The following is a 15,777-nucleotide window of genomic DNA, read 5'->3' as shown; positions in this document are numbered from 1 at the left end:
CTCCACGCACCAGCACGGACTGGTTCCCTGACTGCCTGCCTTTCACAGGATTCCTCAGTGCTCTGTGTTGGAGCAGGCTGGTCTTGAGTTACAGGCTACACGGCACAGATCGTGTCAAAGCTGTTATTTTAGAGAGCTGGGTGAGGAGAGGGAATATGTGTACTATGTTTGTTAGGGAGAGGGAGAGATTCAGAGTTTCCTGTCCACATCATCGCACTCTGGAGGATTCTGGTCCTGTCACGATGTCGAACATAAACATGTCCTCCCGAAGCAATAAACGCATGGTCGGAGGAATAGTTTTGGGGGTGCACTGGTAAATATGAGTGAGGCTAATCCAGTGTGTGCTCACGGTTTGCTTCCATTGTTTAAAAATAATGCAGGAATTTAAAATTCCAACACACCTCTAGGGGTCAAATACGTTTTTTTTTTTTCTTCCTTTTAATAATTCAACACAGTTGTTACATTTACATTTTAGTGGACCAAGAAAGCAACAGATTTGACTTGATGAAATACTGTGCAAATAATCCTAATGATTGCTAATAGTGACTTATTGTTACCAAGTCAGACAAAATGATGCAATGTCAAGAAAAACCATTTGGTGACCAAGAATCAGACCGGTTTCTGACTCAAAGTGTAGTTGTACAAGACATGTTTACATCATTACATGTGTTTTATGCAAATGTGTTGTAAAAATATCTTAAAAGCTACTTTTCTGTACCATTTTATTAATAAGGGCAGAACTAATGGAGAGCAGCAATGTTTGACTAAAGAAACTCCTGATTTTTGAAGGTGAAATGTGTAATAGTATTTATATGTTAATGTTTTGTTTATTCAGGCAAGGTTTTTCTGGAAATGTTTCATGTTTTGACTGTCAACTGCCCGTTTTCCTCAGAGGTGATATGCCCCTGTTGCCCGATGGTTCCGATGATCGAAAACTGTCAGGAGATAAAATTTTCTGAAAAACCTTGTCTGAATAAACAAAACCTTAGCATACATCTAAAAAAAGAAGACAAAATTAACTTGCTGGAATCATGTTAGTAGCATTTGTTATCAGAAAGAACAGAGTGTGATGCATCACTTTGTACAAAATATGTAACTTATAGATTTGTATATAAAATTCCAGTGTCAATATTGGAGAACGCTTAAATAAATGTGGACCTTGAACATTCAAATTTGTTCTGACCCAAACTATTGCTCTGTTACATTCAGCTGCTGAGGCGCAGCAATCTGTCCGCATTTTTGAAGGAAAGAGAAGCTCTGTTATCATTATTATTAAAAAATTACACTATTATACCAACATTCCTATTATTATTCAGTCTGAAAGTGTTGCACACAGGCTTCTGTGTAGTGACTCTCTGTGTAGTCACTCACAGTCGAAGCAAACTGCTGCAGACTTAGATTTCAGAGCTGTGACACACAAACAGCTGTCATTGCTTACATAGTGGTGCAGTGGGTACATGTTAGCGCCACATACGGGGCGTTCTTCTCTTCCTTGTGGGTAAATGATAAACTTAGTCGCCCAAAGCCTTTCCACCATCCTCTCTCAGTCCCTGATCTTCCACCACATTAATAAGACGGCAGGGTATAGCTTTTAAAAAAGTTTTTTTTGTCGTCAATAAGTACATACGTTGGAGGTTCCCCAACAAAAACTTTCATTTCAGTTTTTCTGACTAAGTTCTGTGAAACTTTGGGTTACAAACTGATAGCAGAACAATCTCCTTTTGGCATTTTCTGAAAGAAAGCAGAATTAATGGTTACTGCAAGTGACAATGCAAGATTTACTGTAAATAATTTGTTTTTTCTAAAAAGCTGTACGACGGACAAAACAGGATGCACATTAGTTCAAACAGTTCTACTCCTTTGGTCTTTTCAGTCCACGGAATATTTTCCTAAAAGTCTTTTTTTGCCCTTTTTGGTCAATAGTGGTTATTGCCCTCCCATTAAATGACATTTCTAAGCAGTAACTATTCAGTGAATCATACATTTTGGTTGATGTGATGTTCCCTTTCCAGTCTATTAAATCAGTCTTAAGGAACGTTGGGTGGGCCTGCTGCTCATATGAAGCTTCACCACTCTCACATGCTTTCTCCATTTGTGGGTATAATCTCCCACTGGGGTCCTCTGGAGTCCCAAATCTTTAGAAAGGGCATGGTAACCTTTATTTGGACTGATAGGTATTAATGACTTGTATCTCATCTCTGTTTTGGAGGGCAGCAGCAGCACAAAAACAACTTACATCCCATAAAAGTCTAATTAAAAACATAATTAAAAGGTATTTAAACCATCGTTTGCATACAGATGAGGTTGACTTTTCACAAGCCAATCCAGTAGAGGGGGAAAAAAACATAATGTCATAAATATAACAGCAAACATCTTCATCTGCAGCTGTGACATGATATGCTACAAAAGCACAGCCGTCTCCTGTTGTTCAAAGCAATTGATCCCCATAGCTAATATCCATGATGGAGCACTGGCTGTGTCTCCTCAGTCCACATGAGTGACACCATTGTTGGAGGGGGGAGGGAGAGCGTGTGTGTGCGTGTGCGCGTGTGATGAGGCCTGCGTGCTGGCTTCACAGGGCTGTGAGTGCTGGAGTGTAACGCTGATGAAGACTTCATCCAATCTGCTGTGTTTATTATGGGAGAACAGAAACAGTCGCCCCTGTCATTCTCACACCTCACGAGCCTACAGCGCTGCCGCTCCACTGCCTCCTTCATCTTTTTCTTCCTCTTCTTCTTCTTCCCATATAATTTCACCATCTCACAAAAACATCATTGTTTTGTATGCACCGCTGGTGAAACTGCAGTACGCTCCTCTCTTTGTAAATTCACTTCTTTATGTTCGCTCTGCACGCATGACTGCAAGCAAACCTGCAGAAAAACAGAGCCTTTTTAAATGCTTTGCCCATGCAAAACTGAATTTACACCACTCTGTACGCGGAACATATTTCAGCCCAGGCTTTGTTTGTGAATTGTAATGGAGGAGCTCCTAAAGGGAGATGGAGAGGGAATAAATGAAGGATTTTCAGCTTGTTAAATGGGGTATTAGAGGGCTTGTGACTGGGGTTGTAGGCTATAAAACCGAATGGTTCGGCTGCATTCATGTTTTAGTGCATTGGCTCATAAGCTGACAGCCTTTGCTGTTAGGGTGTCGTTTTGGGTCATGCATCGGGGCATGCTTTACACTGCTTCTTTGGCACTGGGGCACAATTAGGATTCAATAGAGGCAGATTTAGGGAAAGACCGAGCTCATGTAAAAACCAACATCCCTCTACCAATTTGAGTGATATAAAACAGTGTGCGGAGGAGGAATAAAATGAAAAGGAAGAAGTACATGTCTCTCAAGCAATTCATTCCTGTCCTGGAGCCTGTGTGTCTCACTGTGTCTAATGTTTCTATTCATGTCTGTGTTGTCACAGGTTAAAGGCTTTGAAACCAGATGTAGACTTAATTGGGTTTGTGCGAGATATGATTTGCTATTGAGGTTTGGAGAACCGAGCCGACATGTGTTTGAAATCTGCACATCTGAGCTGTGTGAAAATGCAGAGCCATGGATGATGAACCTTCATGCTCGCACAGCACACATACACTTCAGTTTTTTGGGCTTTTTTTTTTTTTTCCAGGCCTGGATGCAATTTTCGGCGAGTTTAAATGATGGAGGCAGCTATAATGATTTCCGCATGTTGAACTATTGTCATGTTTGAAATGAACTTGTCTGTTATTCATATAAAAGCAGAATATTTGAAATAAATGCCTCTCGTGAAGCAGAAGAACCGAAACAACAAAAAACAGAGGCAAAATAGAAATAAGAAGACAGGAGTAGAAATAGCAAAAATAATAATCCATGCTTTCCTCTTGTAGTTGTGTCATTGCCAACATACGATAACTGTAAATCACATGATTTACAGGGAAGAGCTTTGCATATAAAGGGTCAGATCCCTTACATCAGGAGCCACGATGACGAATTGCTCCCAAAAGGCTAAATGTTACAATAAAATTGGTTGATTCTAATGTTAAATAAACTATACTTACATAGAGGTTAAAGTAAAGCTATAGCTGAAGGTTTAAAGAAAATAATGCAGCCAGTTTGTTTGAAGTAACCACATTCCCACAGACGCCATGTGGAATCTTGTCCATGTGATGTAAAGGTTCACGTCAGAAAGCAGTTAAAAAGATTAAAATGCTTTTCTGAAGAACACGTGTAATTTATACATGTATGAACTAGGGATGAAGAATGTCTGTAAGAAATAGTTAAAGAATGTGTACAACTTACAACTGTCGACGTCTATAATCATATATCTATAAACATTTTCTGTTTTCAGATAGGCTTAAATAAGGATTGAGTTAAGGTTACAAATTAATGCTATGATCGAAATTACAGTTGAAATTAATTCCTACTTTTAATCTATTAGCAGTATGATCACCATAGCAATGGGAAGAAGCTCTTTGGTAAGCAGGGACCCCTCATTTGATCCAACAGCTGTGAGTAACCCGTAAAACCCTTGCAGCGTTCATGCGAGGCACTTTAAGAATCTGTGGCCTGTCGTGGTGTGCATGAGACGCCCCCAGTTGCCTTCACCAGTAGACCAAACTGTCAGCAGGAAACGGATCAGAGACAGAGGTGAGGACATTGAGCAGAGCAGCCTGTTCTCTATACCAAGAATGTTCGCATGCCTGTTTCTGACGACTGTTTGAGATGCCTCAGGCTCTTTCTACGCACGCTGAAAATCAGTTGATTGGGAGATGTTTCCATGACTGCCCCTGGAGGAACAGATAGAAAACTCATCGTTAATGGGAGAAAAACAAAACATCACTCATACAGCAGAGGAATCATTTAGTTTTACAGGCTTGCAAACCTCTTTTACCATCTGACGATATTGTGGAATTTACTTTTAAATCTGTCAATTCATGTAAGGTCTATTCATCTATTTAGTTTTTTTTTTTCTCCAGACACTCAAAAAATGCAGCCTTTTGACCTGAAAATACATCTGGGTTTAGAAGATAAAAGCAACGATACAAAGTGAGTCCACTAACATGTGGAGGAAACCTTTAAATCAGCTGCTTTGTTTGGCAAGTGCTAGAAACAGAGAATCAAGCAGCAGGGTGAAAAAAAGAGAGCAAATAAAAGAGGATAGGAACATAGCTAACTGCTATAATAATAATAATAATAATAATAATAATAATAATAATAATAATAATAATAATAATAATAATAATACATCATTTTTATACAGCGCATTTTTGGGAACTCAAAGTCGCTTTACAGAATTAGAGGATTATTCTTTCACTCCACACTTAGAGGTGGTAAGCTACTATTGTAGCCACAGCTGCCCTGGCTGCCATAATGTGCCATGGGCCCCTTCGACCACCACTAACACTCACTCACACACAACATTCATACTACTAACAGTCTACCTCAAAACCATTTTTTGAGTAATTCATTTGGAATTTGATAAACACTGGACTTTCTCTTTATTTTTTGTTTTGTTTTGTTTTTGGTCAGAAATTCATTTAAATGTGTGAAGACTGTTATAATGGTGTGACAATTCCTATTAGTATATGTACGTCAATGGCAGTCAATGACTTAATAAACAATGCACCCCTCCTCCCAATGCTCTACCAAGATATGACAGTCCACTTAAACTGATCAGAGAAGCAACTAAGAAGTCCTCTCTAACTCTGGTGGAACTGCAGCGATGCACAGTTCAGTCGTGTACCTTTATGAAAGAGTGGCAAGAAGAAAGCCATTGTCGAAAGAAAACCATTATATATATATATATATATATATATATATATATATTTATTCTTTTTTTTTTTTTGCTGTTTGCTACAAACCATGTAGCACACAGCAAACATGTGGAAGAAGCTGCTCTGGTCAGTTGTTCCCAAAATGTACCTTTTTTTTACTAAATGCTAAAGTTCTATAAGTGGCAGAGAACTAGAAAAGCAGGACACAGAGAGACAATGAAGTGGTCAAAATCAAAGCATATCAATGTTCTATCAAGTCAGAATTAGCTGGAGCTATTTTGAATGTGCGAAAATACTGATAGTGTTATTTAAAGTTAGAATTTGCATTAAGTATCCCTCTTAAATAAATGGTAACAGTTATACATCAAAGTAACACATGAAAGAAAATAAAAACATTCAGTATAACTACAGGTACAACTGTAAGTTTGATTCTCAGAACAGACTTTGATTCAAACAATGAAAAAACCAGGACACACTTCTCACTGTATTGCAAATGTTCATGCACCAGCCAAAAACCCTTCATTGTGTCTGAAATCCAATCGAGATAGACAAAGTAAATCATGCACACAAAAGACAGAAGTGTTTTTTAGCTGACACTCACTTCATCATTATTCACAAGAGCAGCTTTTGTCTTCATTGTTTTAGTAACCATGTTAAATTAGCTCTAAACAGATGGGTCCTGTCTTGTTGCCAAACCATCTTAGAGTGAGCTCCATGTGTGTCCCTTATACTTCTTTGTGCTGAGCAGCGGTAAACACACAGGGGCGGATTCACTAAGATCTGAAATAAAGGGTGGTAAACCAGGTGCGTCCCTAAATCCTTTGGTGACCCAGTTTACTCACCTCCTGCGAGGAATTCACTAAGATTGCAGCAATGATTAGTGCGCGTGCAGAAGTGGTGGAGACCGCCCTATTTAAATGACCGTTTTGCTCATTCAATGTGGAGAGGTTAGTGCACAGAAGCACACAATGACATTTGAGGGAGATACATTGGAGGCAGAATAACGTCTCTTTCTGCAGCACAAACATTTAATAATGTAGAAAACTAAATAAACATTTTTTTAAACAACTTTAAAACCTAAGGAGATTTTTTCCCCCTAATTTATTGTGGCTGCTCCATCAGGTCCTGAAACTTTGCTCTGATCAGTCCATGAAAAATAGGCAGATTTGGACAGAAACCTTCTTATTGATCTGCCATCAATGCAGCAACACAGTCTGTCAATCAGTCCGCACCATTTAAAGATGATCTACTGACCATCATCCAGTAGGTCTGAGCAGCGCTGTGTCATGCACACTCTCATATGTGACCATTGCGCCATCACTGCGTAAATTACGCATCTTATCAGCTGATTTTGGCCTGACATCTACGCGACACAAGAGTTTATTGACGGAAAAAATATGGAGAGAAAGACACAGATGCTCACTGGAGCTGTGCGTCCGAAGCGACATCCTCTGGCTTTGCACCACAGCGGACACACACGTACCGTGATATTTTCTTATAATAGAAAGGTTCACTGGTGCTTTTTTTCCATCTCGGTTGTGTTTTGTGTCAACATTTAATGCAGCGGATCTCTGCGTGTGTGTTAGCACCTGCTTGTCAGTCGTACTACTTTCCTGTGCTAAAAAAATCACCGCAAACAGTTCCAGATTTGATGAATTGCATTGCTCCCACTGCATTAATTTATTTGCATGTCCTCCTCCCATTTTTTTTGCTCGCCTTGTAAAAGGATTGAGGGCACATTGCAACGTGCAACAGCCGCACATTCCCAATTCCCTAGGATTTGTATGACTTATTAGCGCGTGGAGTGACGTTTGCACGTTTTGATACCCCTAAACCTTCAGTGAATCCGCCCCACAGTGTGTGCCAAATATACTGTATCTACTGACTGTTGGATGTCAAGTGTGTGTATGACTGTGTGTGAGTGCACAGATGTCTAGAACTTGATTCCCTGCCAATCACAGAGACTTTTAGTAGCAAAGTGAAGGGGAGGACTGGGAAGGCCACAAGTACCGGTACGTGTTGCAGGGAGTCACATTGTGTATCTTAACATAAATACGTCTGTGTGTGTTGCTAAATAACAAAAGTTGTTGACGTTATGTTTTTTTTTTCCATAGTCTAAATTTCCAAATCGAACATTAATGTGTGAATGTTCTTTATCAAATGCACAGTTTGTGTGTGCATGATCCAAGCCTGATCTTGGATGATGTCATTTGCAGCTGCTGTGTGCTGACAGACAGTTTCCGCACCACAACATGGGGCCCTATGGTCCGCCTGTCAGGCCGATTGACAGGTGAATGACACCAATGAGAGCCAGCCGTCCCTCCCCCTTGGAGCCGGCCGCTAACTGACAGCCAGTAAACAGCCAGAAAGAGTGTCTCTGAACCTGAAAGTAATCTCTTTAACGCATGATCTTTTTTCTTTTCCTACATTCTTTCTCTGCCCTCACAGGCTCTCCTTTTTCTGTCGCTCTTTGACTCCCTCACATCTTCTCACCCCCTTTTTTAAATGGGTCTGTTTCGTTCTCTTTCACCCGCTCTGTGGGTATTTTCTGCTTCCACTGAAGGCCTCTGTCTTTGCTCACTGTCTCTCCTCCTCCCCTCTTTCTCGCTTTCACTTAGTCTGTCACTGCTCTTTGCTGCTTTCCATCAGAGTGTCACTATGCCCTTACGGTTCAGCCTAAAGCACAATGAGTATGTTTTAATCCTAAATAGAAACATATGTATATCCTTGAGCATGACATGTTATTCCTGCATAGAATATTATGAGATCATCACACTTCTGGGACAACGTTGTTGGTTTATTTCGATGCTCGTTGAGATTTGAACCACTTTCCACCATGTCTCTTACCCTGTGGACCTCCATCTTCTATTCCTCTCCTCTCGCTCTGGGGTCCCAATCCAATCCAAGCCCACCCAAGTGCCTTTCAGCCTGGCACTCTGCCCCAGGCCCGCTCTCCCTTCTGACCCTGTAGCCACAGGCCCATTGCCCTGGCCCTCTTTGCACCCGCTGACCCCTCACCTCTCCACCCAGTGTCTCACGCTCTCCCTGGCTTTTTTTGCCACCTCAGCCAAATGCTAGTACTCCAGCTGGATCTCAAACCTGCAGGAAAATGAAACCATAAAACACGTGCTTATGTGTTGTATTGATATGTGATTCTATTGAGCGTTCTTACAGTAGTACATTTGTCCCCCTCTCTATCGTGTTTCTGTCTTTTTAATGTTATCTTTGATTCTCCTGTGCCTTTTAGCCACATCTTCCCAATATGCTAGTATGGCCACAGTAACATGATGTATTTTTAAAATTCAGAATTAATTATTCCAAATGTAATAATTCGGAATTAAAGTGTTCTGCTTTGTGTTTACATGTTGGAAAGGGTTCTGACTGGAGAGGGGACGAACATGATGTATCACATCCATCGGGAAAAAACACACAACAAACCCTTTCTTTTTTGGGCTACAATATAGAAGACCACATGAGAACTGTTTTCATTTTTATTTTGATTGTAGTTTTGAAGCAGCAGCTTGACAATAACATACGGTGAAGATAGGAAGAAGGAGATAGGAACTAATCGCCGATAAATAAAGCCCAGTAAAACACCAGAAAACAATAACCAGGAATAAATAGTTGCTCCCTGGCAAAGATAGTAGCTCTAACAACCTGTACAATGATAAACTTGGTGATATTACAGCCTCTGCATGCAGTGCATTTACTCTGTCTCCGGGTTCTAGGGTTCTAGTATCACCCGTCCGATGAAGCCCGTTTCGTTTGCTGATGTCCGTGTGTGTAATAAGTCTGTCTAGATGTTTATGCTTCTATCCATCCACTCTTTTCTTTATATCCATGTCTTCTAAGACTCTTGTTAAATAAATAGTTTCTAAATAGTCTCGGCTTGAGTCCGGGCGCCCATCTTGGATTATGTTGTCACCGCGCATCATCGCAACTGGCCGAGAATGCCCAGAACAACCGGAATTAATTTCAAGCAGAATTAAACCGGAATAAACCAACCACCTAATTCAGATTTAGGTATAATTTGGAATTACATTTGCATTCTAAATTAAGTGTTTACATGGTCAGTTCAAAGAGGATTTCACTTTTATCCTGAATAAAGGAAGGAGGAATTAAAGCTCCCAGGTAAACGTGGCCTATGTCTCGTTTGTCCATCACATCTCTTCCCTCCATCTTCATCTGCAAAGCCTTCTCACTTGCTCAGTTAGTCAATCTGCGTGCCTCACAAGTGTTGATGTTGTCTTCTGTTAAATCTCCTGCTGTCTGTTTCTGTCTTTCCCTTTGTTGTTCTTCTCTGTCTGCCATCCTTTCGCCTTGTGAGAAACTCTTAAGGGTCTTTGTTGAAGACTCGAGACACTTCCATGGTGACCAGCATTGACTGACAGCTCTTAAAGGAGTCGCTTCATTGCAGGGGCCAGGGAAGGCATTAAGGAATGCGAGTGTGCATGTGCGTAGGTTGGGTGTGGGGGGGCCCTGTGTGTGTTTATGGGTGCATTTTTACACCAGTGCACGTCCAAATCTCCATGTGTAAGTGGTTTGTGCTCACCAGTGTCCTTCCTCTTGTGGATTCGTTTTTCTTGTCAAAGACTTGCTGTGATGTTTATCTCGGTGACATGGACAAACAAACCGAGGCCGAGGCAATCTAAGCCATGCAATCAGTGTTGAGCGCTAGACTAGCGCTGCAAGTCGGTTTGTTTATCCTTCATGTTTCCTTTGAAGCTTTCCTACCCAAACATGCACAAATATACAGTGTATGAACTTATATAACCTAACAGAAAGAGGGAAGGTACGTGGAAAGTAGGTTGTGGGTGAAAATGTGCAGACACGTTTGAGCTAAAATATATTTATCAAGGAATAGACACCCATAATTTGCAAGGGATGAAGGAGAGTGATGGATGGAATCAAACATCACATCCTGATTCTTACAAATACAGAATATGACTCCATTAAACCAGATGAAGGCTTTTATGGGAGTATTTTTTCAAAATGCTCAAAATGGCAAAAGAATGCAGCATACTTTGTGTTGGCTGGACTTTTTAAGGGATCTGGCCACATTAATCGCTGTCAGTCATTAGAGCATGAATACCCCAACAATGATTTTAATCAAAACGATACCAATAATAATTGCTCCATGGAATGAAAAACAGAAATGTTGAAAACTGCACTACAATTATGCATAGTAGACTCAAATACAGTGGATAACATCGTGGTCAAAGGTTGACCACCTGAATGACAGAAGTCCTGCGGTTTGACGGACAAAAGTGACGGACCGGTGAAGCAAAGGAATGTCGGCTTGAGTTAAAACCCAAGACCTGTTTCACTTTCCACTTTTCTCTGTGTCTGGCTTGTGTCTAAAAGATGGAAATATGTGTCCATTTACCTCAAATCAACCCAAGTTAAACATCAGAGCCACGCCAGTCCGAAACCTAAAGCCATACAATAACACAGCTCGTTGACATTTCATAGCACCCAATGAGAGGGCTTCAGCTACTGAGAAAACATGCAGCACAGGGCAGCATCACAAAACGCACGGATAAGGCATCTGATATTTTTGAGAACATTACTTTGGAAAACATGGAAAATTAGGTATAAAAGCAGACTTTTACTTTCCATCTCTTGAAGCTTGCAATAAAAACTAAAAAACACACACATTAACAAAATATCCAGCTGCCAGAAGAAAAGATTGTTTAAATGTCAGACAGTCAAAAGGCGGGCATTTAGTGCATACACCACAGTGAGGTGGGTTATTTTGGTTATCCTCTGTTCCACTTTTCTTTGGGAACTTATATTTACTTTTAAAGCATCAAAAGAGATGGAAAATTCAAAAGCTGCTACCACGATAATATTTTATATTAGATAAAATCATAGTGTAGGCGACATATATCATTAAATCAAACTCATTTACTTCAAAAATAAAGGAAGAAGGTTGAAATTGCGAGTTGAAAGTTCTTTTGATACCCACTGTAAACACTCTCTTATTGACCTTGTCGGAAAAGTTTTGCACATTGCATTGTGGGATGTAGAGTCCCTTAAGCAGTTGCATAGGAGCGTTTTTATTTCATTCTTGCTGTGATTTTTTGTGGTTTTCACCAGACGAGGAGGACAGTGATTTGCTTGTTCCTGGTATTCTTCGTGATATCACTTTTCAACTTCGGCTGGATTCGGAACTTTCTGTGTAAGCCCGAGAATAAACATCCACCATTGATTTGCCACAACTTTCAATCTGTGAAAAACACCAGAAACGTGTTGGGAAGTCACTTTGGCTGTGATTTTGTGGACAAACACAAGAAATCACGGTAATGACGAAGTAAAAACACTTCTATGCAACTGTCTACAGCAGGGTTTCTCAACCTTGGGGTCGGGAACCCATTTGGGGTTGCATGACACTGGTAGGGGGTCGCCAGATGACTTCAAGAAACTAAGAATATTTTTTGAACAATTTGAGTCCATTTTTGCTTTTTTTTCCCCTTTTTCCTGCAACTACTCCAAACTTGCCATATTTTAACCTATTTTCATCACTTTTTCTTGCCATATTTTTGCTCCTTTTAATGCATTTTTGCTACAGTACTCCAACTTCTGCAACTTCTCTATCAAATTTTAATGGATTTTGTGCACATTTTTTCATATGTGACAATAATATGTTGAGCCATTATTGTCACTTTTAACTTTTTTCACCATATTTCATGTTTATTTTTGTCAATTTAACCACATTTACGATTTTTCATACCCATTATTTGCCATTTAAAATTAATTATTCCAATATAGACACTTTAACCCCCCCCCCTTTGTTTTTTAACCACTTTTTCGGTCCATTTTTGGCTACTCTAATTTGCAACTTTTAACCAGTTGCTATGCTTTTTAAAATCCCATTTCATTATCTTTTCACCATTTTTGGTCATATTTTATTTCTGATTAAAACAAGGATTTACATCTTTAGGATGACTATATAATTTGGCACAATAAAAAACTTCCTGGAACAATGGACCATCATTTTGCCGACTTTATGGATGGGCCCCAAAAAGCTCTACCCCTTATTCCCCCTTACAGATGCCCCTGTCTCCACATGACTGTTCTTGAATGTTGTGTCTATGTTCAACCATCTTCAGGTACGGTGGGGGTCCCCAGTGTCTGGCACCTTCATTTTGGGGGTCTCAGGCTGAAAAGCTTAAGAACCCCTTGTCTACAGGTCTCCACATCCCACAATGCAATGTGCAAAACTTTTCCGACAATGTCAATAAGAGAGTATTTACAGTGTGGATCAAAACAAACATTCAAGTGGCAATTTCAACCTTTTCCCTTTTATTTTGGAGCAAATGATGCTCAATTCATTGATCTATGGGGCATGCACTTTAATTTTATCCAATAAAAAAAATTACCATTTGTGGCAACCTTATTAAGATAAATCAGTTTGGATAATAAGTCGGTCTGATTTTAAAGTTGAAAAATGTAGAAACTGTGATTTTGGCAGTAAGTATTGAATGAAATGCAGCAGTATTTGAAAGTGACAGGCTACAGACCCATCTTCCCGAGCTATCCATCTCCTGGGCATCCTAATTACATGTAATTGGTCCTGATTGAATTTAATTGGCTGAGATTGGCTGTAATTGGGGCGATGGGTTAATCTGATTTAAGATCAGAGAACTGAGCGTCCTGTGTGGTTTGCGAGTATTTGCCAAAAAACTCACCCAAGATCTGCACTTCACAATTTGCATCCAGCTCGCTCGATTTTAAATACAAACAGTAATTTTTCTACTGCTATCTTTTGACGTCTCTAGAGTATCAAAGAAATCCACAGTGCAGCTTGTTACGTGTGCATCTATGTTTCAAACAGTCCCACATGGAGAGAAACTGAACGGGTGTGCGAAGGCCGGAGAGATCATAGGTAAACAGTAATGTTATACGGTGCTAATTTGAATCACATTTTCTTGCCCAGAGCTGCTGAATCTCTAATTGTGCATGATGCCGTCCAGAAGCCACACTGAATTACGATACCTTGGACGGAGAGCGAAAAGTGACTCTGCAGCATTTTGATTTGCTTGGACGAGGGACTTAGAGACGATGAGATATGTTTGTGTTGGAGAAAAAAAAAAATCCCTCCTACTCTCCTTTTCTCCCCTGCTCTGTCTTTTTTTTCTCTCCCTGATCTCAGTTTGCCTGGTGGCTTGACAGGCAGATGGAAGCTATTATACCGTGATACTAAACCTTGGAAGGAAACCAGGGGAGAGACGGATGGATGACAGAGGACTGGAAGGAGGAGAAGGGGAGATCCTCAGAGTTCTCACGGGCCAGCACACGTGTCGATCAGGCCCAGGGATCAGCGCCTCTGCTCATTTCCATCACCTTGACAGCTCAGACCTCCATTGAACCACCAGGAAAGAAGTCGGAAATCTGTTCCCTTCACCCAAGAAATGCAATTCCTTTCCCTACAGATGGAAGCGCTTTGATCTGATCTTGATTAGACTTGATTAACTGCGCAGATGTTGCATGAACTGAGGTCTAATCCTAAAGAATGGCATCTGTTATCCCTGAATCAACGAAATGAATCGCACTTTATGGATTCCCTCACTTTCTACAGCAGTTGCTTAATGTTTTTCAGTTTTGGTAGCCTTGTCTCTCACTCTGTCACCTCTCAGTCACAGTGTGTTTAACATCTGCCCCATAAGTCCTGCACTGCAACCAGCTTTCAGCACTCACTGCCAGTGATGGGCAGTAACGCGTTCGAAGTAACTGTCCTCTCCAAATAAAAAAAATGTATTTGAAGGAACAATAATTAGATTACAGTTATTTCCCGCTAGCAGGCTGCGACACCGCTCAGAAGTACCAACATTACTTTGAGTTTGACTTCGTATAATGCTGCTTTCACACAAATGCGTCTTCTGCGGCACCGGATGCGTCTCCCGCATGAAACGTTCCGCAAGTTTCGCAGGATCAAAAAATGTCCCCATTCGCTTCATATGCACGTTTGAAGCGAAGCACCGCCCACCAGCGACACATCCATCTCAGTGAGTTTCACTGCCTGCTGACGAGACCAGCTGTGCTCCTTTTTCTCCTGTCATAAACATAAACCACCAGTGAAAAAAGCCGGTGTGATTAGCGGCTAATGCTATGCTAGCTCAGTGCTACAGAGATAACTTTTACCTGCTACTACCACCTCCTCGCTGATTCTCCTCCACGCCAAATCCTTCCTAGTCCGGTCCCGGTTATAACAGGTGATCACACACAGCTTCTACTCAATGGTTGAATGGGGTGAACAGACCAGTGTCCGTGTTGCCGGCCTGACGTCATTGTCAACAAACACTCTGATTGGCTTTCGTCATGCCGAAACAGTCACAGAAGTTAAAAATTTCAATTCTTGCGAATTTGCTATAACAAAAAATTGGGAGCTAACGCTCTTGTAGCGCGGATCGGACCACACCGCCGCACAGGAAAGATTTTGCCTCTGGGCCACGTCTATCCATTGATGTTGTATGTAATCTGGTCGCACGAGCATTTTGTGACACATCCGGTGTGAACGCAGCATAAAACGACAAAAAACATTAGCAACCGTCCGCTACGGAATCTGCGTGGGAAGAATTCCACCTCAAATCTGAGTAAACACCCAGCAAGCTGGCCCAGGAATGTAAAACTCATTGAGAAAGCCCCAGATCAACCACATCCGAGGGCCCTCTCCTGCTAAACAGGTGCAAATAGATTTAAGAGCGACAGGAATTAATGCTGCTGAACTGTCGAAGCTGGCTATATTGTCGAGGACGTGTTGCCAATTTCCACCATAGACTTTGAATCATTCCGACGCTTCCTAGAAAAAATACCAGCCAAAAACGGCGTCAAGCTGCCACGGAGAAAGTCAGAAATATAGGTTAATATAAGGAAGGCTTACTTTATTTCATTAAAATTTGGTGGAATGTGCACTAAATACGTTTAAATATTCAACAATTTTGTTCAAGTTAAAAACTGCATTTCATTTAATTTTTGCTTGATACAATGTGCATGGTGTTTAAATTTTTTTTTAACAAAACAAATTTAA

At 40.7% G+C, this 15,777-nt stretch overlaps 1 long non-coding RNA gene across 1 annotated transcript; it reads left to right on the top strand.

Annotated features, from left to right (window-relative positions):
• The first annotated feature begins 7,656 nt into the window (after positions 1-7,656).
• Positions 7,657-14,292, top strand: LOC114472398 (uncharacterized). Its single transcript, XR_003675091.1, has 3 exons — positions 7,657-7,759; positions 7,964-8,136; positions 13,903-14,292. It is a non-coding gene; the product is annotated as an uncharacterized LOC114472398 (long non-coding RNA).
• Positions 14,293-15,777: the final 1,485 nt, after the last annotated feature.

Source organism: Gouania willdenowi, chromosome 11, assembly GCF_900634775.1.
Source record: "Gouania willdenowi chromosome 11, fGouWil2.1, whole genome shotgun sequence".
Lineage (NCBI taxonomy): Eukaryota > Metazoa > Chordata > Actinopteri > Blenniiformes > Gobiesocidae > Gouania > Gouania willdenowi.
The sequence above is the reverse complement of the archived record's forward strand: the minus strand, read 5'-3'. Positions and strand labels throughout refer to the sequence as shown.